This window comes from Rhincodon typus, chromosome 4 (assembly GCF_021869965.1).
Source record: "Rhincodon typus isolate 14 chromosome 4, sRhiTyp1.1, whole genome shotgun sequence".
NCBI lineage: Eukaryota > Metazoa > Chordata > Chondrichthyes > Orectolobiformes > Rhincodontidae > Rhincodon > Rhincodon typus.
In genome coordinates this window covers 99,057,342-99,081,181 of record NC_063335.1, presented here as the reverse complement: position 1 = coordinate 99,081,181, position 23,840 = coordinate 99,057,342, and the positions used below count along the sequence as shown (strand labels likewise).

The 23,840-nt window shown below is 40.0% G+C and overlaps 1 protein-coding gene across 3 annotated transcripts in view; it reads left to right on the top strand.

Moving 5' to 3' along the window:
• fam135b (family with sequence similarity 135 member B) overlaps positions 1-23,840 on the top strand; it is a 350,061-nt gene that overhangs the window by 52,822 nt on the left and 273,399 nt on the right. For 2 of the 3 annotated variants that reach the window (XM_048596062.1, XM_048596064.1), the window contains exon 2: positions 22,579-22,623. The exons of the other annotated variant lie outside the window; for it this stretch is intronic. The gene's annotated coding sequence lies outside the window, so the exon portion shown is untranslated. The remainder of the gene's footprint in view (positions 1-22,578; positions 22,624-23,840) is intronic. 3 annotated transcript variants of the gene reach the window in all.

Here is a 23,840-nt window from a genome sequence, read left to right as displayed (position 1 = left end):
TCCACCTTAAAATTGTGCCTGCTGTTAATGACTCATTAACTAAGGGGAACAGCTGCTTCCTATTCACCCCGTCCATGCCCCTCATAATCTTATATACCTCAATCAGATCTTCTCTCAGCCTTTACTTCAGCAATCCATTTAGAACATTATGAAAGACTAGAATGCCAGAGTAAATTAATATCATAATTGTAATCCAAAATAGCAAAATCTGCCAAATCAATACCCAGACAAGACATTTCCAACAGGAATTCACTTTTTGTAATTGTTTTTTATTTTAGAATCAACATCAACATAAATGCAAATTTAACAAACACAAAGTTTCACGCTAAATTGTTGATATAACTAAGATATGTCTTGCAGGACCATAGCACTTATCACGTAAATGCAGAACTGTACCTGCACTGTTTCACAATATGTTGTTCTTTGTTCATAAGGTAAGTCACTAGTCCTGTCCAAGATTGTGTGTCATCTTCAATGATATGATTATCATCAATAAGTCACAGTTCTGTGATAACTGTCCTTTGATTCATCACAATCCTGCTTGTTTAAACTTCTAGACTTCCTCTTCAAACAAGCAACCAGCAACACCCTGCTGAAGTCACTTCTGAGCAAACACCCAACTGTTAGCTATCTCTGAGCTACTGACACAGATTTTGAAGTTTTACACTATCTTTAGCCAGCTCACACATTGCTTTTCAGAACTCCGGTCTTCTTTTCCACCAGACAGAAAAAAAATGATCTCTTGCTGACTGATTTATGTTGCTCCTCACATGAATTCGATGTGTTCTTCTTCCCATCTGTTTTCTCTTTGTATCTGCAACTGAACGTTCACCCTCCAGCTCCTCTCCTTGTTGTAATCCTTTATGCCTGGTGCTGTCCTTTGTGTCTTACCAGCTACAGGGCAGCTTGGTCTTCACTTCCCAGGAGCTGAAAATGCTCTCAAGGGTCACCAGGTCACAGGACCACTATTGCCCACTATCTAAGAAAATTGTAGTTGACCTCTTTGCAATTGATGCAAACCCTTAAGTTCATTTCAGACAATTTGAAAAATAGTTACAGATTCCATAGACATTTTGAAGCAATTACAGTTTTTCTTTATTAGGCTACTTTTGGGTCAGAGGACTTACTAGGAATATAAAAATAAATTCTAAGAACTTTTATTAGTATGTTGAAAAAAATAACATGGAATGAATAATTCTTGCTGCTTTAGAGCCAGGACAGTCACAAATGAGCAAAAGGCAGCGATAGTGAGCAAATATATTGCTGAATTCACTGTAGAACAACAAATTACATATCAGAAATACAGGTTATCCTAGGGGTGAGAAAGAGTGAGACATTGAAGGTAATTAATATCAGCAGAGAAAGTATATTGGAGAAACATAAACAACTAAGATTCAACAAAAAACTTGGGACCTGGTTGTCTGCACCCAGATGTTCTAAAATAGGTAACTATAGAGATATTGAATGCACAAGATATGATTGTCTAAAGATCCTCAGAATTTTGAATGGGAAAGTAGAAAATGGCACCATACAAGAAAGGAGGAATAGTGAAAACAACGGAACTATAGGTTAATTTGCTCAACATCATTCCCAAGAAAAAGATGGAATATATTCTTAAGGAATTCTTAACAATGAATGAAGAAATTCATGATATGATTGAATGAGGTTGACAGGCTTTTACAAAACTACTAGAGTTTTGTGGGATAAAACTAGTTAGGTTAAAACGGAACCAGTGGTAGACTTGTATTTCTAAAAAGTGTTCAATAACGTGCCACATACTAAAGGTCAATATGCTAGACAATGGCTCACAGAATTAGTGGTGGGGATTATATTGTAGTTTGGATAGTCTGGATGGGGTATTGGCTCACGGACAAGAATCAGAGTATGGGGCTAAATGGCCATTTACAAGTTTACAGGCTGTGGCCAGCGGAGCTATACGAATGGTTCCAGAGCCTCAGCCTATTTACTCACAGTATTTTTGTCTGGGTATTGATATAGATTGTAACATATCTAAATTTGCTGATGATACAAGATTAAGTAGTGATCTAAACTGTAGGATACAGTGAAGCTATAAAAAGATATTTACAACTTAAATGGGTGGGTGACAAGGTGGCAGATGGAGTCGATTGTGAGGAAGTATGAGATTATGGTCAGAAGAATAGAGTGCAGACTATGGTTTAAAGGTGTAAAGCGTCTAAATGTTCACGCTCAAAGTAGATTGGTCGTGCTTCTAACAAGGAACGTGAAGTTAGCACAGAGCTATAGCTGGCAAATAGATGGGAAGCAACATGTTGGCCTTTATCGCTTTTATAAGATGCTTGCTAACCTGCCCAATACGGAGTTTAGATGAATGAACTGTTATCGCACTGAAGCATACAAGATTCTGAAGAGCCTTGATAGAGAGGACCTTTGTTTCCTTTGAGGAATCTAGAACACTGATGACACAGTCTCACTTTGTGCCTTTTCTCTATGAAGAGATCCTGTTGTCTGCAAACCAAAAGGATATGTTCAAGCCTCATGCCTTAATTTATTTACCCAGAAGTATAGGGAACCAATCATTTCCTGTTGCTTTCTCCATGGCAGGGCCTCAACCAATTGAAGATGTCATGACGAGCAATTAACGCCACCTTTTCTCTTGCATTATAAGTTGTTGTGACCTGACATTCTAGCATTTATCCTGATGAATGAAAAAGAAAAAGCTTTGATAACATGATCCTTTTTCCAATAACATTCAAGTCCCATAGTGTTGGATTGGAGTGAGGAGAAACTGTTCATGCAAAGGATTGCAGACCTTTACGAATTCTCCAACCAGGGGTTTGTGGTTACTCTGGCATTGACTATATGTAAGGCTGAGGTAGACAGATTTTTGGTGTCTTAGTGAGTCAAGTAATTTGGGATCGAACAGAAAGGTGGGGTTGAAATAAAGGTTACCCATGAAATTCATGTTGAATGGCAGGGCAGACTCAAGAGCGCATACGATGCACACCTGCTTTATGACCAAGAATGAAACAGCACCCTTGGAAGCTAGGATCTAAAATGAGTTAAAAGTACAGAATTGGTAGTCACTGAGTTTGGAAGTGACCTATTACAAACAAATGAAGAAAGAAATATGGATGACAAATAAATAGAAAAAAATTAAAGACTGAATAGAAATTCAAGAAATTTCAATATTCAAGAAATATTGAAAGGAGAAAACACTTTAAAGGAAAGAAAAAGCAAAACCAAAGTAACTCAGTCAGTAGGGCGAGAAATGATAAGTACATAGTGGAAACCCAGTAAATAGAGACTTTAAAAAAAGGAGGAATTTAGTCAAGAGAAGTTTCGTTTTTCTTACAAAAATAAGTAGTTTTCAAAGAAAATGAGATAGGCACTTTCCTGTCTGCCAATTACTTTTTTTTTAAACAGAAAACAGAAATGATTCATGTTTATGCAACACCAGTCACACAGCATGCTTCACAAGGTGTTCTCATACGAGATTCTCAATGGCGGACAATAATGTCATTTTATGTATTTGAAAGCCAAGGAAAATCTTAACTGCCGGCAGCATTTTGCACTTTACACTTTCAATTTTCATCCTACTTACAGGGCTGCTTAGTTTTCTTTCTCTTCCTTTGTGGCATTTTTTTCCCTTCAATTTTTCTGGTTCTTAAATTCCTATTCAGTTTTTAATTATGCAGCCAAGTGTCATCAAGATCCTTAATACATGTTTGTTCTGTTAAACTATAGGTCTTTTGCAGAGAAGGAAAATAACTTAAGATTGCATACACTGTGGTGAAGACTAAGTTGATAGCTTTCTCTTGCACATAAAATAAAGCAGAAGGTGAATGTGAGATGAATTCAAATATCTGAATTTGTTGCTTCCAGTCAAGGTGAATGTTGATGATAGTCTCTCTTTATGCCACTTTTTTATTCTCCATCACAGTTGAATGGTCACAGAATAACCTTGTAATTGTATCTACTTTTAGGGCAAGCAAACTTATTTTTTCTCTCCTCTCTTGATTAACACTTTGATAAAAGATCTGGAACTGCTTTCTCCCTCAATTTCTCGCCTCCCTTATACATTCAATTATGGATTGCTGAAGTATTTGCTTCCTTTCTGATCAGATATATTATCTGCTTAGAATCCTCTCTATGCCATCATTTTACTATGAATTGAAGGAGAAAACTAGTCAGTAAAAAGATGAAACAAAAAGCTAGAAAAAAAATTGAAAATATTTTGGTGATATTACTAGAGTTGAAGATTTTTCCTGTCCTGAAATCATGGTGTCAATTGTTGCATGAGCCACTAGTTAGTGTATCTATTTCACTGAAAACCCAAAGTAGATTTTAACTTCACATATTTGGCATTTTTGAAGAATTGTACAGTCATAAATTGAGATGTTATCACCAGATGCATGACCAAGAATAAACTCCCATGTCTAAACACAGGATATGCCTAAGACCTTAATTGTGAATTGTTTATGAGCTGCTGTAATGCTGTACCTAGCTTTGATCAAAAGTGAGTTTAGGTTGCTGAATGTTTTCTAACTGGTATTAATACTAGATGTATTCAGCCAGATTTTTGGGGGAGTGACAGGTTGCCACTCTGTACCCTTTTTATGAAAGAAGGAGGTGTGCATTTCTAAGAGGAGATGCCACTTGGAACTCCCTTAGCAATGTGGGACTATCGTTCTTTCTTAGCGTAGAACTGTCAGGGAAATACAAATCATGTTCCCTTTACATAACAGTTAGCTACCATATTCTGAAATGTCAATGCCCTGACAAGCACTTTGACACTGTTGTCAGATTCTAAGTGCATAAGGTACATGTCATGTTAGAATACTGAGATTAGGGTGCCAAGTGACTGGGCTGCCATCTGGGAAGGGCTTAGCGTTATCAGGTGGGAAGGTTGTGAGGCTGCAACGTGGCAAGGTAAATGATGCATGAGGATACATGATGCATGGGGCGGCACGGTGGCTCAGTGGTTAGCACTGCTGCCTCACAGTGCCTAGGTTCGATTCCAACCTTGGGCGACTGTCTATGTGGAGTTTGCACATTCTCCCTGTGTCTGCATGGGTTTCCCCCAAGGTGCTCTGGTTTCCTCCCACAGTTCAAAGATGTGCAGGATAGGTGGATTGGCTATGCTAAATTGCCCATAGTGCCCAGGGATGTTTAGGTTAGGTGGGTTAGACATGGGAAATACAGGGGTAGGGGAATTGGTCTGGGGGGGGGATGCTCTTTGGAAGGGCGGTGTGGACTTGTTGGGAGGAATGGCCTGTTTCCACACTGTAGGGATTCTATGATATTTTGGTGTGGATGGGAGAAATCGGGTTAGGCCAGCTTTCCTGGGCAGTGGGCAGTGGGTAGTGTGTGGTCATGCTTGGTAGCAGGAGGGTGTGAGGTGGGTGGGGTGTGCATTGCTGGGCACCAGGGTCTTGTGCCGGTTCCTGTTGGTGTGGATCCCTGGGCGATATATAGTTTTGGCTTCAGGTGTGTAAGTGTCCTGGAGGGAGGTGTAATTGTGGGTGTATGAAGTAAGTATGGAGTCAGTTTAATAGTTTGGGGATTTAACCAGATACTTATTAATCAAACTTTTTTTTTTGTATAACTATTTAATTTGATTTCATCAGAGCCATCTGAATTCTCTGATTTAAATGGAGACTTTCAGAGGGTGGTAGGCATAGAGAGAGGGCCCAGCAGAAAATTTAACTTCCTGCACAATTCCCTTGAAGTGTGTCAATGGAGATTATACATAGTACCCTTGCTGAAGGCCTATCTACAATGGACAAATGCCCTTCTGGCCAGTAGAAAATCTGAACCAATTACTTCTGTAGCTGTTACTTGATGATTTTTCTGAAGTGGATATATTCTCTTCCCAGGCTTGACATTATTTGTGGCTGCATCACCTTTGACAGTATTGTGCCCACTTTTTATCTTTATTTTATTTCTTATACATTCAACTGACTACTTAGTATACTTTACCAGTTGTATCTTTTGAATAACTGACAATGTAAGAAATGTGAGGCTTTAATTATTTACGGTTGAAGAAACTTTCTTCATGCGCAAAGCAAACAAAGTGTTTTTTAAAAAAGTCAGACTGAGTTCACCAAGAGAACCACAAGGTCTGGCCAAGTGCCATTGATGTCGTTGGCTTCTGTCTTCCCTTTTATATAGAGCTGCAAACAGATCACTCTGACAAAAATGCATGATGTTTGCTGAATATTTAGATAAGTTCAATTAGCTATATCCCACTACAATCATAGAATTCCTACAGTGCAGAAAGAAGCCATTCGGCCAATTGAGTCTGCACAGTTTACAACTTGAGGGAGCAAATAAGCACCTTAAGTACAAATGTTATCTGGGATTTGCCCAGATACGAGTATGATAGATATTTTGGACTTTCTAGTGAATTATTAAACTTCTGCTTGTCTTTGTTTAAGAGTTCTCTTATCTGATTTTTTTATGAGATGTGTTTTTCCATGCCCATCGTCTCTTCTCTCTTGTGAATTGTCCTTGGGTTGGTTAGCCACTTCTTGAACTGCTACACATTGTGTTGTGTTGTTATATCCACCATGTGTCAGGAATGAAATTGTGATATTTTGATCCAATGGCATTGAAGAAACAGTGATATAGCACCAATTCAAAGTCAGAATGGTGTGCGATTTAGAAGGAAGTTTGTAGGTGGTGGCATCTCCTGTAGCAGATGGTCTTGGTTTTCCATTGGTAGAAGTTGTGATTTAGAAAATGATGTTGGAAGGTTGCGGTAATACATTTTGTCAATAGTATACTCTGTTTGAGTTGTAAAGGGAATGAACGTTTAAGGTGGTGTCTGGTGTCCCTGTCAAGCTATTTCAGTGCAATAAGTACAATAAGTGGAGGACACATCCCATGAATGAATAAAAACAAAGTTTGGAACTGATCCACGATCACGTTGAATGGTGGAGCAGGTTTGGATGTCCTAATGGCTAACTTCTGCTTATAATTCCTATATTCCTATGTTCGATAGCACCAGGGTGACTAGGAACCTGACTTTCTCCTTGAAAGGATGTGAATGAATGATGATGTTATAGAAGTATGTAAGATGCAACTACTGGAGATTGGAGGTCTGCTACCATGGGCTGTTTGTTTTAAAAGGGAGCGGGGGAATAGAACATATAATTACATTGAGTCTGACCTCAATAGTGGTCAAATTACTGGAATTAATTCTGACAGACAAGATAAATGGTCACTTATATTGGCACAGATTAACCAAGGACAGTGTGCATGGATTTGATATGTGAGCCAGTGATTGTGGCAGAAACAAGAGAAAAGGAGGTGCCATCTGTCCCTGAAAGCCATTTGAAAAGGCACCAGGCATTTGAGATAATGAAGACCAAGTATATCAAGCGCTTGTTAGAAAAGAAGATAAATACAGAGAAGAGAAAACATCAGGTCTGACTAACTTTATTGAATTTTCAAGAAGTAACAAAGAAGGTGATGAGAATAATACAGTTGACGTGGTTGAAATGGATTTTGGCAAAGATTTTCGCCAATGTCCCACATGGCAGACTGGCTAAAAAACTAAAGCACATGGGATTCGGGGGAAATATAACAAGCCGGATACAATATTTGCTTGGTAGCTGGAAACAAAGCATAATTGGTTACTGGTGTTTTTGTGAGTCGATGGCTTTTTCTACAGGGATTCCATAGGGCCCCAGCACTAAAATTCCCCTTTTTTCTGCTGTGTATTAATGATTTGGATGTAAATGTAGGCAATTTAGTCAAGAAATTTGCAGACGATAAAAAAAATTGGCCATTTTGATTTGGCTTTGTACAGACGTAGACTGCAGGAAGATGTCAATGGACAGGTCAGGTGGACAGACAATTTGCAAATGAAATTAACCAAGAGAATTGTGTTGTATTGCATTTTGGAAGATTGAGTACAGCAAAATGATACACAGTTAATGGGAGAATATGACAATGTATTGAGGAAGTGAGGGATCTTGGAGTGAACGTACACAGAGCCCTGAGGAGGACAGGTCGAGAAGTTAGTTAGTAAGGCATTCAGAATCATTCTAGGCCTTGCTAAATTCTGCAATATTAGAGCCGGTTGGTTACATTGGTACTGTCGAAATCATTAGCTAGACCACAACTGCGTGCAACTTGGTCACGTCATGACAGAATGGATGAATTGCACTAGACATGGAACAGGGGAGATTTTAATTATTTTATCTGAACTTGTAAAATGCAACTATTAGGAAACATGGGATGGGTTGGGTTTGTTCTCCTTACAACCGAGTCAGTTTCAGGGAGAAACAAAAACAGAAATTGTTGAACAGCTCAGCAGGTCTGCCAGCATCTGTGGAGAGAAATCAGAGTTAATGTTTTGGGTTGAGTGATCTTTCCTCAGAACCCCCAGTTCCAGAGAAACTTGATTGAGATGTTCAAAATTGTGAGGATCCTGGTTGGAATGATTGGGAAGTGCCTCTCTACCACCTTGGAGAGATCATTGACAAAGGAGCATGGCTTAGAAAGCTCTGAAGAGAGATGTCTCACAGTCAGTATGCCAGTATATCTTTAAAAGACACAATGCACCTTTAAAAGACATACTCATGACATCATTGTGCCATTGTTTGTGTCCTCAGAGTAAACAGACTTCATACTCCATCTTATTCTTAAAACACTTGAAGACTGGCACACTAAAGGAAGCACACAACTCTGTTGTAACTTATTAATGTAGCATCAAACCAGACACTTTTGTGTCTAATGAATATGGTTGTATATAATATCTAGCTATAATAAATGCTTGTTGAATTCTTCAATACCATAATATTCACACCCAGTTTCTTACATTGTGGATATAACAGAAGCATTGCTGGATCAGAGAAAACACCTTGTTTGAGACAAACTCACATCAAAATGAGGAAGACCTTTATCCAGCCCCGAATGTTGATAGGAGTCTGTATCTCATGCCCTGAAAGATTAGTAGATACAGAAACAACAATTCATTTAAATTCTGATGAAGGGTCACTGGTCCTGAAACGTTAACTCTGGTTTCTCTCTACAGATGCTGCTGGACCTGCTTTTCTAGCAATTAGTGTTTTTGTTCTTCATTTCTAGCATCCACAGTTCTTTCAGTTTTTATTCATTTAAATTGTGTATGTAGACATGTAGCTCATGCTTGTAACCTGCAGACTAAATGCTGTAGAGTGGGATTAGTTAGGGAGACAGATGGGCCAAGTAAGGTCTGTCTGGGCCATAAACCTTCTGGTTCTGCAATTCTGGGTCCTGGAACAGAAAAGGTAAGTTCAGTACATAATTGAAAGTTAAGTTGGGAGGACATGAAAAAATAACTTGGGTTTCATCTCATTGCTCTCACTAGACAACTTGGCAGCCATATGTACCTACCTAACCAGTCTATCCATCTATGAGTGCTGTACCTGAGGGCATGTCCTTGTCTCATTATCTGCTGATGTTTTGGCTTGAGCCATTTTCTTTGCCAGGTTTTGTCAGCGGGTGGTGTGACATTGTCTGACGTTCACAGGTCTTAGGGACAAGACAAGGATGCAGGTCAGACATCCTCAGCAGGGCTGGGAATTGAATCCATGTTGTTGGCATTATTGTGATCAAAACGCTAACCATGTAGTCCACTGTGCTCCTCACATAAAACATGTTATGCCCCAGAATTATTTTACTGATGATGATCTGCACTGGGATCATCCTGGGAATGTGAAAGGTATCATATATATGCAAATAAATAAAGCAAAGAACTGTGGATGCTGGAGATCTGAAACAAGCAGAAACAGAAATTACTGGACAAATTCAGCAAATCTAGCAGCATCTGTGGGAAAAAAAAAAGAGTTCTTGTTTTGAGTCCAGTGACCCTTCAGAACTTCTTTCAGAGTGGGCTTAATTTGTGCTATAGGGTGAGGAAATCCAAGGGGCAGAAAACAAAGAACAAATCTTGGAAATGTTTCTGACAGTGAATCATCAAAACCTTGACTGGAGTCCCTGATAGAATAATGGAGGTCTTTTATCTAAATTGCCTGTCAAATGCAGAAACCATGTGGGCACAGATTGGTACCATATCAAAACCGAGATTTAAAGCAATTAGAAAATCCTATGTCAAACTCTCAGTTTCTCAAAGAAGCAGTCTCCCCTATTGTAGTTCTCTGTCTTGCAAGATCTAGATGATGTTGTGAACATAATTTCTTTTTGGAATAAACAAAATTAGTTGAAACATAATCCCTGTTTCATATGGCAACTCCTCCTCAGTTCCATCCTTTGAACTTCAAAGTTAATCTATGAATTGCTTTCCCCTATCCAAAGTTAGAAGTAAAAGGTTAAAAAGATGGGAAACAAATAGATATTCAAATTATCCACAAGGTTGGGCATTGGACAGAAATTGTGATTAAAGACTAGGGAGAAACAAATACAGGGGTCACTTTATGAAAGTAGACAGTGAGGTAACCCAATGATTTGTAAACCTGTGGGTTTGATATAATTTATGGTTAAAATAAGGCGATGTGTCCTGAGAGAATAGCGAGGAATCAAAAGAAACATAGTCACGGTGTTATCAGCATAGTGTTACAGTTGGAAGAATTTGCTTCACAAAGATATTGGAGTATTTCGAAGATATTACATTCAGTTATGATAACCAGACAGATCGTAACAAACTAAATTTCAACCAAATCTTTACATAGTATCATATTGGAGGTTGTACACAGAGCAGAAATGGTCAAGCTATGAAAGTCAGTCACTGACTGAGATGATATAAAGTAATCTTTAAGGGATCAGCATTAGTTTGAGAGGAAATGACTTGTGGTGCACCATAGAGATTAGCTCTGAGACCATTTTTGGGTCTTAGATATATTAATGATTTGGTACTGTCGACTGTAACAAAAATGACCAACTTGTCCAATTATATAATATTAGGGTGGATTTAATTGATGGAAGCAAGTGAACAGCTATAGGAAAACCTGGATGTGCATTGGTCCCAAAAGGGAAAGAGGGATTTTCATGTAGAAAAATACCATGACAAAACCTTGGACATAACACAAATATTAGGGGTTAAAATGAAATGGGATGGGATTCAGAAATCAGGTTTGACCTTCTAGTGGAAAATAACCTTAAACCATCAATTTAATATATTCCAGTGGTGAACAAATACAAATATGATAGCAAGCTGTGTAGCTTTAGCAATTGAGATGAATTCCTTGGAGCAAATAAGTAATTTTAACAGTAAGTGACTGGATGAATAATAATTATTTTTATATCCCTGTATTGTGTTCTTGGGAACATTGGACCATATTCCACTGGCTGAGTTAGCTAAAGTATTTCCAGCAATACACTCTGAGTAACTGTGGCCTCTTAGAAGGTTTGTTCCTTAGGGAGTCAAGTAGCTATTTTCCAAAGATTTGCTTAAAGATAGCCTCTTGCTTTTCTTCTTTTTCCCATTTCCTTCTGGATGAATTATTGGATAACGTGAATATTATTATGACTTTCGAGGTTGCAATTGTGAAAATACAGATGTTCAGTTAAAGATGTAGACAGAAGACGGAAATTCAGAGTTAATGGCAATGATGTCCTGCTCCTCCAAAAGGTGCACTGCTGCAGTCTTCACAGATGCAGTCAGCATAAAAATCAGCAATTTGATCTCAACTGCAACAGTTTACATAGCATTCACATTATAAAACAAACATAAAATTGTTCAGAGATAGTAGGCCCGAACCGTCAGCTTTCCTGCTCCTCTGATGCTGCTTGGCCTGCTGTGTTCATCCAGCTCCACACCTTGTTATTATAAAATTGTTCACTGTTGTTAAATGAGATATAACTGAGTTTAATACAGTGCACTAAGTCATACCTATTGCTGAACAACCTGTCTTGCCCTGAAAACCTAATTAGCAAAGTCTGGAGTGTTACTCCTCCATTTCATGACTAAAAATTGCATAGCTTTAAAATAAAAATAATTTACATGAAGGGCAAAATAAAGATTAAGACATACAGATAGAAGCTGTGGGAGATGGAGGTTGGGGGAGTGATCAAGCAGTAGTAATGTCACTAGTCTGGTAATCCAGAAACCAAGACTCATGTTCTGGGGACATAGCTTTGAATTCCACTGTGGCAGGTGGTGAAATTTGAACTGTATAAAAACTTAAATAAAATGCCAACTGTGTAATCGCTGTTCGATTGTTGTAAATATCCATCCAGTTTACTAATGCCTTTTCAGAAGGAAACTTTACCATTCTTGCTTGGTCTGGCCTACATGTGATTCCAGGATCCTCACTGCCTTCTGGATAATTAAAAATGGTCAGTAAATGCAAGTGTAGCTCTGACCCCTAATCCTTTGAACAAATAATAAAAAAGGGTAAAGGGTGTTGAATCTTGGGTCATGCATTGGCACTAATTTGGCATATTGTCTCGAATAGACATTAGTTAAAGACATAGAGTTATGTAGTACAGACTCTTTGGTCCGACTTGTGCATGCTGGCCAGGAGTCCTAAACTGAACTGATCCAATTTGCCTGCTTTTGGCCCATTTCGCACTAAAACTTTACTAGTCATGTCCAAATGTCTTTTAAATGTTGTAATTGTACCCATATCTACCACTTCCTCTGGTAACTCATTCCATATTTGCACCACCCTCTGTATGAAAAAGTTGCTCTTCAGGTCCCTTTTAAATCTTTCCCCTCTCACCTTAAACCTATGCTGTCTAGTTTTGGACTCCCCTACTCTTGGAAAAAGACCTTGGCTATTCGCCCTATCCGTGTCCCTCATTACCCTATAAACCTCCATAAGGTCACCCTTCAGCCTCCGACACTCCAGGGAAAAAAAAACAATCCAGCCTGTCCTTATAACTCAAGCCCTGCAGTCTTGGCAACATCCTTATAAATTTTTTCTGGACCTTACTAGTTTAGTAACATCCACCCTATACCAGGGCGACCAAAATTGTATGCAGTGTTCTAAATGTGGCCTCAACAATGCCCTTGTACAGCTGTAACATGACGTCCCAACTCCTATACTCACTGTTCTGACCAATGAAGGCAAGCATGCCAAATGTCTTCTTCACCACTCTGTCTACCTGCGACACTACTTTCAAGGAGCTAGGTCTGTCTGTTCAGCAATGCTCCCCAGGTGCCATTTTTGGTGCCATCTGCAAACATACTGATGATACCTCCTATATTCTCATCTAAATTCTCATCTAAATCATTGATATAAATGATGAATAACAGTGGACCCAGAACTGATCCTTGCAGTACACTGCTGGTAACAGGCCTGCAGTCCTTGAGGGCGTGGGTTGGCATGGAGGGTATTCGGGATATTGGAGATGGGAGGAATAGGTTAACATGTTTTGGCATGGTGACTGAGTGGTCAAATGTTAAATGGCTGTGGGGCCTAATGTTTAAGAATACAACTAAAAGGAAGCTCAAGAGAACAAGACAAACATTTCAAACAGCCACGTTAGCACTCAGCAGCCTCTGTGGCAGTCCCTGATCTACATGTGGAAATCATAGGGCAAACTTCATTCTGTACCCACCACCCACTCAACAGAAACCTTTCCACTTTTTCCCTGGAGGGTGTGGCGAGCCGGAAAATTCCCTGACTTTTGCGACCCAACTTGGGATGTAGCATAGCCTCAGTTTTCAATACTTTTTTTCACTGGAGTGTAGAAGGTTGAGAGGTGACCTTATAGAGGTTTGTGAAATCGTGATGGGTATAGATAGGGTTAGTTGTAGGTATCTTTTCCCTAGGATAATGGATTTCAAGATCAGAGGGTTTATTTTTAAGGTGAGAGGAGAGAGATTTAAAAAAAAAGACATGGGGCCAAGTTTTTACAGGTGGTCGTTCACTTGTGGAATGAATTTCCGGAGGAAGTTGTGGATGCGGGCACAGTTACAAGATTTAAAAGATATTGGGATAAGTACGTGAATAGAAAATGATTGGAGGGATATGGGCCAGCGTAGGCTGGTGTGAGTAGTTTAGTTCGGGATTATGGTCAGTATGGACTGATTGGACCGAAGGGTCTGTTTCTGTGCTGTATTACTGTATGACTAACTTTAAAGTAGCAATATTAATTGAAACTGCATCCAGAGCTGGCAATTTAACAGCTTTAAGGGTTCTGTGGATATATTGAAACATTTAATTAGTTAAGTTTATTGCAGTCAAGCTTGTAATTTTCGGAACAAATCCTGGACTCATCTTTCTGTGTTGATGTGGGACATGTTTTACCTCTTTTTAAAATACCTGCTCTTGCCATCAGGGTCTTGGTACGGTGTATGTAGTATTGAGGTAAATGTCACCTGCTAATATTGCAAATCTGTTCACTCTGTCTTCAAATCATGAGTGCGAGATGATAGAGTTTAGAATTGGGTTCAGTTGCAGAAACTCCTTTGAATTTGTCTGTCCTTAAATAATGTCACAAGACTGCATGAGATAAGGATTGCTGTTATTTGAGTCATCCCAGGTAATCCTTACACACTGGTGAAACAGCGTAACCTGCCAATCAATTGCGATATGTCTGGACAAAAAGAGGTATCCTATCATATGCATCTTAGTTTTTACTCGGTTTCCCACAGTTTAACAGTACCGTTAGAAACAGTATATGTAAGGTACTTTCAGGTTACTTCTGGAGAGTGTATGAGCGCAATGTAGAATCACACCACAATGTAAGAGGCTATTTTGTTTTGGAAACCAGTGTTAGGCCTGAGTTTTCTGCTCGCAGTAGAGAAATATGTTACAAATCCTGCAATATTAAATAGCGATTTTCAACATCAGAATGCCCCAAAACATTTTATAGCTAATTGAGCATGTTGAAGTGCAGTCATCGCTGTATTTGGGAAATGTGACAGCCAGTCTGTGCACAGCAAATTCTAAACAACAACAATGCAACAATGGCTACTTCAAAAAAACTGTGTCTATGATGTAGCCAGCAACCTGTCTGCTCTTCATATTCATTAGAACCACAGTTCACCTGAGAATTTTTAGCAGCTCATCGAAAAGGAGGCATCTTCCACAGGCCAGCAGATCCACAGCATTGCACTGAAGTGCCACCGAAGTGGATTATATGCTTGATTACATTTAATGTGTTGTGACAGGCTTTGAAACCTCGAACAGGTAAAACAAAAGCTCAATTTGCATGCTGATATTGATTGTGCAGCTTCCCAGTTGGCCCTGAAATAATGCAGCACTTGCCTGTGCACAACTGTTATTGTCCACTCGGGATATTAAGTTTCAGAGAAGTCATTGACAGTATTGTAGTTTTGGCTGCTAGTACACATTCCCATCTCATTTGATATTGTTCTTCTGTTCTGCTCTAACTCATTCATTCAAAGCTGCATGGGATTACTTATGTCCTCGTTGAAGCACAAAGACAGATGAATATTCTAGGATGGAGCTCTTCATCTAATCAAACAAATTGAATAGCTGCCTGAAACAGAGAAGGGAAAATGAGGCCTGTTTCCCACTTTACAAGTGCTGCCAGACCTACTCAGTATTTGTCCAAAGTTCTGGTTTTATTTCTGATTTCCAGTTTTCATGGTATTTTGTTGTAGCATTTTTTGATGTGTTTTCATGATATACGAGGGCACAATGCGCTGCCTCATATAAGGTTTTCTGCTGCGTGGACCTCCAAGATTCGAGCATGTCACCGCTTTCTGAAGTGGAAGCCAAACAGTATATCCCTGAGAGCAATATCAAACTATTTTCTTGAAAATATTCAATGTTTAGATTTCAACCACTTTCTGTGACGAAGAATTCTACAGGCTCACCACTCTCTGGGTTAAGAAATTTCTCCTCATCTTAGTTGCTTGGGAGTGCAGGGCTGAATTTCAAGACTTAAATATGGAACACATCTTGCCAGTCATCGCTGACAATCACTCGCTAACGAGTCTGATTTTTCACTGAGGAGATTCCATGCCACTGGTCACAGGTTCAGTCACTTCTTGTGTGGCTAATGAACTTAGAGCTGCAACTCCATCCACATTTGTCAGGTGATTCTGGGAGGTGGAATCAGTTGTTCACCATGAGGTCATTGGTATGCCTCTCTCTCATTCCTTTCCATACTTTCACTTGCCGCTGGTTGTACTCAAAGAATAGTGTCACTTCATACAGGAGTTTCCTCCAAGTCAGTTTCTTCTATCTCCTATGCGTTGACATCTATGTTGTATTTCTTGAGGGATACCTTCAGGGAGTCTTTGAATTGATTCCAGAAGTTGCTGGAAAAGCTCAGCTGGTCTGGCGGCATCTGTGAAGGAAAAATCAGAGTTAAAGTTTCGGGTCTAGTGACCCTTCCTCAGAACTGCAATTCTGCCATCAGTGAGGACCATTGCTGACATTTTGTCATGGAGGAGATGAAGGATGTTGCTAAATTTCACTGGATAGTGGACTTTGTCAGGGTCCTCTGTAGGGCTTCCTGACTGACTGAGTCAAATCCTTGCTCAGGTCAGTGAAAGCCAACTAGAGTGGTTCATGTTGTTTCTGGTATTTCTTTTCAACTATTCAGTTGCTGAGCAATGAAAATCCTATATATAATTCTACCATTTGTTTGGAAGTCATATTGATTTTCAGGTAGGATTTCCTCATAGACTAGGACAGAAGGTACCTTGTGAGTATTTGGGCGGTTATCTTCCTGGTGATGGAGATTAGGGAGATTCCTCAGAAGTTCCCACAGTCTGCTTTGTCTCCTTCTTGAAAGTTATGGAAATGGCAGCATTCCTGAGATTGACAGAGATTTCTTCTTTATTCCAAATTTTCGGGAAGAGTTGATGGAAGTGACATTCTACTCCTCTAAATTTGAAAATCCCTGCTGGAATCCCATCTACTCCTGTGGCTTTTCCCTTCTTCTTGTGTTTAATGGTAGCTTCAACTTCTGCCTCGCTAGGTGAGAGTCCAAGATCATCTTTGATAGAAGGTTGGGGGATTTCCTCAAATTGGTCTTCATCGATGATTTTAGTAGTGTTTAGGAGTTCTTAGTCCATCAGAGGCTGACGGTTTCTCTGTGCGTCAAAAAGGTTCCATCCTTACTCTGAACCAGTATGAGATCAAGGGTGATGGGTCCCTATAGTGCCTTAGTGGCACTGAAGAAACCTTGAGTGTTGTGCTTTTCAGGAAGGACTTGCATAGTTTTCTGTTAATTTCCCTCCTTTTTCTTTGTAACTCCACCTTTGCTACTTGATGAGTTCTCCATTTTGCGTCATTGGTGGTGTTGCTTTGCCAGGTAACGAGAGCTTTCCTGTTCTTTCGGTGAGGTCTTGGATGATGTGGTCGTTCTGTAGCCAGTGGTTTCTTCACAGCACGTGGTAATGGCTGTCTTCAGCTCTTTCGAGATTTCTTCCACTCCACTAAAATGAACTTCTTGAAGATTTTGGTGAGACATTGTTGATCTATTGTATTAATTTGTACTGGACGAGCTAGCCACCGGATAGCAATGGATCCCGTGATATGGGAATCAACAGGCCACTTGAGACCATTCAGGTGTGATTGAAGAACAGTTCCAGGGTCACATTTAGTTGGAGAAGGAGACAGAGGGAGAGAGAAGCAAATTCCATGTTAGGTATAGCTGTCGATAGCTGTGCTACTCTAAACAACTAAACTACATGGGATCTATATGGTTGGGACTGGGGCAAGTCCTGGAGCAGTTGCATAGTTCTCTGTCATGAGGACTTCAAGGAGGCCCTAGGATCTGTGAAGGACTCAAAACAGCCAGATCATTTGAGAAAAGATGTAGGGAAGCCTTTCTCCACACAAAAGGCCAGTAGAGATTTGGATCTCTCTCCACAAGAGGTAGTCGATGCTAGATCATTTGTTAATTTAAATTAGAGATTGTAAACTTTTTGTTAAACAATAATATTAAGGGATATGAAACAAAGGCAGGGCATGTGGAGTTAGACCACAGATCAACTGTGATCTAATTGAATGGCAATGGAACAAGCTTGAGGGGTGAATGGCCCACTCCAGTTCCTATGTAAATATACCCGAACTGTTGAACATGGCAGGTTAAATAAAATGGTTACAAACTCTTACACGCTAAGCTTTGTTAAAAGGAGTCTGAGGGTGCAGTAGAAATCCAGTCATGATGAATCTTTGTAAAAAATTTTGTTCGGGTCTCAGCTGGACTGTTGTGTCCAATTTTGGACACCATATTTTAACAAGGATATGAAAATGTTCAAGAGGGGGTGAAGTAAATTTGAAAAGTTTCAGGGTTAGGAGACTTCAGTTACATGGATAGATTAATGAAGTTGTGGTTGTTTCCTTTGAAGAGAAGACTGAAAAGTGATTTGATTGAGGTGCTCAACATTTTGAGGGGTCAGACAGAGGAGATGGAAATAAACTGTTCCCATTGGTGGGATAGTTGAGAAGAAGAGGACACAGATATTAAGTAATTGGAAAAAGAATAAAAGTTGATTTGATGATTTTTTTAATACACCAAGTGGTTTTAAGAGCAGCAATGCACTAGCTGAGAACATGATAGAGCTGTGTTCAATTTGCACATTTTGAAAGTGAACTGGTTAAATACACAAAGGGAGAAAAAGATTGCAGAATTTGGGAAGAGGATTGATTAATGGGGCTTGCCAAATTGTTTGTCACCATGAACTGACAGCCCTCCCTATGGGCTGTAACTGTTGTGCTTTTTTAAAAACATTCCTTTCTATTTATTGAATGCTCATCTGCTAATCAATTACAAAAAGATCAATTATAATATTTGACAGAGCAGATTACTATTCGTGCAGATGGTCATCCCCTATCCTTAAAGTATAGAGGACTGCCTCAAAAAGTGTTGAAGTTGTGTGTGAAGTTAGAAAGGTAAATTCTTCAATTCCATGTTCCTAGTGATGAGATGCATTTGAATGGGGCACAAATTAGAGAATGCTACACTTGCATTGTTTTCCACAATGGTTTCCGTTTTGAAATAGTGGACTCATTGAACTTACATTTTTAAATGTTTATTCGCAGGATGAAGGTGTCATTGACTAGCATAGCATTTATTACCCATCATTAATTGCCCAGAGGGCAGTTAGGAGTCACCCACATTGCTGTGGGCCTGGAGTGACATGTCGACCAGACCAGGTAACGATGACAGTTTCTTGCCCTAAAGGACATTAGTGAACCAGGTGGGTTTTTCCTACAATCAACAATGAATTTGTGGTCACTATTAGACTCTTAATTCTTGATTTTTATTGAACTCGGTTTCGAATTCGATCCCCAGAATATTACCTGGATCTTTGGATTGACAGTCCAGTGATAATACCACTTGCCTCTCCATACTGAATCTTCTTGGTTCCAGCCATAAATGTATGAGCAATGAACCTATCTCCAGCAGAGAGATTCTAACCATCATCCCTTGACTTTCAATGCAATTACCATCTCTGAATCCCCCACTATCAACATCCTGAGACTTACCATTGACCACAAACTGATCTTTCTAAATAGCATCTACCACACACTATGAGCCATCTTTGGGCAAGGTTTCCCAATTCGTAGTGGAATCTGATAGGACACTTCAAACCATTAAGCTCTAGGTGCGGAGGATAAACTGGCTCCCCATGATTATTCACCATCTCAACCTCCGCTTCCCCTGTTGTTGTTGGTTGCAACAGGGTTAAATTTTAAAAATATCACTTCTCTATGGATAAGCATAAAAGGTGAAGTTGCCATAGTCTTATTAGACAATTGGGCTGCTCTCTCAGAGAGAGAGAGAGAGAGAGAAAGATGACTGGTAATGGCTTAACCTGAGGGTCACCACACCTCCGCAGATGGAAGAAGTTGAGAAAGACAATCTTCAGGGTAGCCTCGGCTGGTGCAGGTGTGGAATCCATGCTGTTTTCATCTCGTCTCATTACAAACCAGCCTTCCAACCAACTGAGCTACCTTTCTGCCAATCAATGTAACCAGTCTGTCTTGAATTAACAAAAAGTGTGTTACTCATAACACTTGAGAAGAAATAGTTACACAACCCACGTACAAAGATTTGAAATAAGAGATGAGTCCAAAAAGATGCAAGATCACAGGGGGAGGCGATGGCCTAGTGGTATTATTTCTGGACTGTTAATCCAGAGACCCACATAATGTTCTGGTGACTCGGGTTCGAATCCCACCATGGCAGATGGTGGAATTTGAATTCAGTTAAAAAAAAGTCTGGAACTAAGGATCTAATGATGACTGTGAATCCATTGCCAATTGTTGGGAAAAACCCATCTGGTTCACTAATGTCCTTTAGGGAAGGAAACTGCCATCTTACCTGGTCTGGCCTAGATATGACTGAAGATCCACAGCAATGTGGTTGACTCTTAACTAACAATTAACAATTAAGGATGGGCAATAAATGCTGCCTAGCCAATGACACCCTCATCCCATGAATGAATAAAAAAAAGTTAATACTGTTCAGCTTTTGACTTGTTAAAGAACAGTGGATCACTGAACATTGCAGTGGAGCTTACTGATAGCCTTGACACCTCGATTTTAAGATTCTTGGCTTTGGAGGTTTTCTGAAACTTTTTTGTCCTGATTCCTTGTCGCAGTGGCTGAGCAGCAGTGCTGAAACAGAGTAACAGTCTTTCCCCTTTGTTTTACCTGCAAGACAGGGGTGTTTAAAGATGTTGTTGTCAGGGCTGTGACATTCACAGATCACTATTTCACACACTTGGACAATACACATGGTTGAAGCTCATTTTTAACCTATGTTGCAGTGTTGCTTTTTTTTTAACCCTCATGTTCACAAAAGATATTATGATACTCCTATGAAAGTACAAATTCAGATTGTAGTGCATTTTCTGTTTTTGAAACTTGTTTGACTCCTTGCTTAGTGTGATGTTCACGGCTTTGATCTCCAGGAAACATTTGCATCTGCCGTTAATCTTTGGCTGTTTGTCCTTCTTAAGAAGAATGACAAATGTTGTAATTACAGTTTGCTATATCCATAGATGGATGGGAATTGTGAGCCATGGTCATATCAAAGAACATATCAGAGCCTAGGAATTCTGTGGAAAGAAATTCACCTCCTGTCTCTTCAATGCCTGCTCTCCCACCATCTGCAAGACATAAGTCATGTACGTCAAGGAATACTGTCCACTTGCCTGGATGGAAACCATAAGACCATAAGACATAGGAGCCGAAATTAGGACATTTGGCCCATCGAGTCTGCTCCGCCATTCAGTCGTGGCTGATAAGTTCCTCAGCCCAATTCTCCTGCTTTCTCCCAGTAACCCTTGATCCCCTTAATCGTCAAGAACCTATCTATCTCTGTCTTAAATGTATTCAATGACCTGGCCTCCACAGCCTTCTGTGGCAGTGAATTCCATAGATTCGCCACTCTCTGGTTGAAAGTTCTAAAAGGTCTTCCATTTACTCTAAGGCTGTGCCCTCGGGTACTAGACTCTCCTACCAATGGAAGCATCTTCCCACCATCCACAACACTTCCACAATACTCAGGAAGCTCAACACAATCTAGGACAAAGCAGTCCACTTGAATGGAAGGCCATCCACCACCTTCAACACTGACTCCCTTCGCCACCTACACACAGAACCATCTACAAAATTCAATGCAGTATTTCACAAAATCTCCTTCAACAGCACCTTCCAAACCTGTGATTTGGACCATCGAGAAGGTCAAGGACAGCGGATATATAGGAACACCACCACTGCAATTTCCCCTCCTTGTCACATACCATCCAATCTTGGAGCTTTTTCGCAATTCCTTCAGTGTCAACAGGTGAAAATCCTGGACCTTCCCCCTTAACAGCATTGAGTCCTGTACTCCAAGGACTGCAGGGTTTTAAAAGGCAACTCACCACCACCTTCTTGAGGGAAAATCAGAAATGGGAAATAAATTCTGGCCTAGCCAGTGAAACCCATATCCTATGAATGAATAAAATAGGTATAATTTTATTCAAAAGAAAACCATGTACTGTCCAACATTTTAAATCCACCACTTTTTTTATCTTACTGTTTGTGGCATCTTGCTGTGTGCAGATTGATGCATTTGCCTGTAACAATGGCTACCCTTCAAGAAAGAATTGGGCAGGAAAGGTAAGTATAGGCAGATTCATTATCAAAAATAAAGTATTCATTATCAAAATAAAGCATTCAGAAAAGATAAGAAACTGAGATTTATGTTCCTGAAATGCTTGATAACTGACATGATCAAATTAAGATTTTTGTTAATCATGAAGGGAACCAACCAAGCTGAACTGGGTAAATTATTTACCATGTTGAAAGCTTCAATGATGAGAAAACAAGTTAAAACTTAAGTGAACAGTAATAAGGGAAGTCAATATAGCTGTTTCACAGAAAACGTAATAATAGCTGTGGATAGTGCCTGGAACAGCTGGGTCAGGGGGCAATCAGTTGCATTTGTGAACAAAGAAGGAATTGACACATTCATTGAGTGGGGCGTAACAGTGATTGGCCTGTAAAATAGAACCAGTCTCAATAATTTACCATCTGCTAAAAATTCTTCCATTTACATGATAGCGTGATGAAGTGTGCTTTTGGAATGCTATTTTAGTCTAACCAGTGTCAAGAGGCTTCCACATCACCATAGCAACTTTATTTGCTGACTTACAGCTTCTGTCAGGGAATCTGCAGAAAATCCCAAAAGATTGACCATGTCAAATTCTTTCAACAGGAGCACGGAGAAAGACAACACAAACTTCAAACTCATTCGTATCAGGTCAGTGACAATGAGATGGTCATCGAAGGGACGTATTGCAGAGCAACAGGATATGGTTCATGTTACCCGGGTTGGTTGTGTTATCTTGATGTGCTGCCAGGCAGAACTGAACAGTGACAAGAGTGAATAGAAAACTCAGACTGTAAGTCACCCTGGGCAACCTGCATTTATCTCCCTGCACTTTTTCCAAGATAGTAAGTATCTATAATAACACAATGTACTGTGCTGAACATTTTGATTATGGAAATCAATGAAGAAAGAACAAAAGAAAAGCACAGCGCCAGGGACTCAGGTTCAATTCCAGCCTCGGGTGACTGTCTGTGTGGAGTTTGCACATTCTCCCAGTGTCTGAGTGGGTTTTCTCTGGGTGCTCCAGTTTCCTTCCACAGTCCAAAGATGTGCAGGTTAGGTAGATTGGCCATGCTAAATTATCCATACTGTCCAGGGATGCGTAGTTTGGATGGATTAGCCATGAAAAATGCAGGGTGACGGGTATTAGGTAGGAGGGTGAGTCTGGTTGGGATGCTGTTCGGAGAGTTGGTGTGGACTTGTTGGACCGAATGGCCCGTTTCCACACTATAGGGATTCTAAAACAAACCTGTTGCACTTTAATTGGATAAGCGACTATTCGTCACTATTAGGTGACCAATGTTGTCACCGCATGTCACTGACAGAACAACCATGTCCCCTAGTTGGAGACACCAGGAGGATGTATAGTGATAGAGCACCAGAGATAGCAAGAACTGCAGATGCTGGAGTCTGAGACAACGCAGTGTGGAGCTGGAGGAGCACAGCAGGTCAGGCAGCATGAGAGGAGCAGGAAAGTCGACGTTTCAGTTCGGGACCCTTCTTCCGAAATCAATTCTGAAGAAGGGTCCTGACTCAAAACGTCGACTTTCCTGCTCCTCTCATGCTGCCTGACCTGCTGTGTTCCTCCAGCTCCACACTGTTGTTAGTGACAGAGAATGTCTGCTGACCCCAACACCTCCCGCCAATAGGTTTTCATTGTGCATTTGCAATACTCAGAAGCACAGCCCCCCCACCCGTTTTGCCAATGACATAATCCCATCCCATTTGATCCTGCTTGTTTCTGTTATTTGCGTGCCGCCATGTTTTTTTAAATTCAGGCATTGCACAAAGTGTGCATGTGCAGAAAATGTTACAAGTGCAATGTGAATATTTCAGGTGCTTCAGGAGACACAGAAACAGGGTTGGGG